We start from the raw sequence: 1,626 nt of genomic DNA, 5'->3' as shown, positions 1-1,626 counted from the left end.
TTTGGGTTAACCTTGGGCTTTTCCCACGTAACCATTTAATATGCTATAGTTTTAATTTTAGCAATATYTTTCAGTTCAAAGCCTTGATTCAAAGTAACTAAGAAAAGTCCTGTATCAACGCCTTTTTTCTTTGAATAATTCGTTACAAATTTATTCACAGATGCCACTGTTGAAGGGCAAATTTCGTCCAATTCTTGCTTAATTTAATCAGCAGACATATTGTAATTAAGCTTGCTACTTTTATTTGTTTTGGGGTCATTGAATAAGAATGAACTTTTTTTTCTTTCAATTGCGCCATCATTTGTAAATAGATATCCAAATGCAAATAATAAGAAGTTTACTTTTATATTTGGATTTATTTATAACCTTGAATTCCACTTGGGGATATTTCACCTTGAGTTGATCAATTAAATTCTTCACATCTATATTATAAAGAAAGATTATGCATTATATACAACAAAAGTTTGTAAATAAATGGAAAATATGGAATTATTCATTAATATTTATTTTGTCGCCTTCAAAGTAATCACTACTAGATGTAATACACTTATGTCAACGACTTTTCTTAAAGGATTGTCTCAGTGTGACCCTTCGAAAAATCCCTGAATTTCACCTTTTTTTAAGTTGAAATTAACTAAGCGGTCCGGTTTTTTATAAATAAATACATTCATGACGAATAAAAAATAATTTTTTAATGTTCATTTATTGGGTGTATTATGGGTAAATAAATTGCTGAAATTACACGTAAAAAAGATCCTGAATGAAGTCCACGAGTGCGGCCGCAATTTTGGTCGAAAACAAAATTTTCAAATTGTTTATTAATCCGTAGAAAAGTGGCTTTAGCTATACTTTGTTTGAAACTTGATAAAATGACGGCGATTTGAACAAAAAGTATCGACAGTTCTTCGTAGAAAAAATAGGAAGATTTCACGAAAATATAAAAGCGTTCATAGCGCAATAGCGAATGACGTTAAAAATGTTCTCCCAATGGAACAAGATATGTTCAAAACTCAAAATACAAGCAAAATATCGTACTCAGGGAATTTAAATACAATTTCCGGGTGCTTTTTTTGTCAGAATGTATTTCACCTGCGGCTACAAACCTGATTGCTGTTGAATATCTGAAAACTTCTTATACCAAACACTCCTCTAGTAAACAAGTAGAGAGATCACCACCTCATCTCAACATTGTTAGTTACTGCTCTGCTATTTCTCAATAAAACTGCACAACTCTAAATAAATATAATATCAGCTGCAACCATCCACAACTGGGTCAATTGATATTTATGAACAAACATAAAAAATTGCCATCTCAATCGAAAACTATTCCTTGCCGCTCATAACGTAGTGAAATGCTAAGAGCTAATTAAATTTCTATTTCCTATGGTAATGTTATATACAAATTTGCTTTATCTGCGGAATTAACGACATGAAAGGGGACCTACCCAAAATAGTAGATAAATAAAAAAGAGAACAAATGCCAAATTAATGAATTCAAATCCTGCAACAAAGTGGCTAAAATGTTGCGGTGCTGAACAATACCACATACACTAATGCATATGTATATATGTATGTAGCTCTTCCGTCAAGGTGAAAAGGAAATTTTCGACAAAAGAACATTTTCAT

The sequence above is a fragment of the Bactrocera latifrons genome, unplaced genomic scaffold (genome assembly GCF_001853355.1).
Source record: "Bactrocera latifrons isolate USDA-ARS-PBARC rearing strain unplaced genomic scaffold, ASM185335v1 scaffold_78, whole genome shotgun sequence".
Lineage (NCBI taxonomy): Eukaryota > Metazoa > Arthropoda > Insecta > Diptera > Tephritidae > Bactrocera > Bactrocera latifrons.
Note: the sequence above shows the minus strand (reverse complement) of the source record.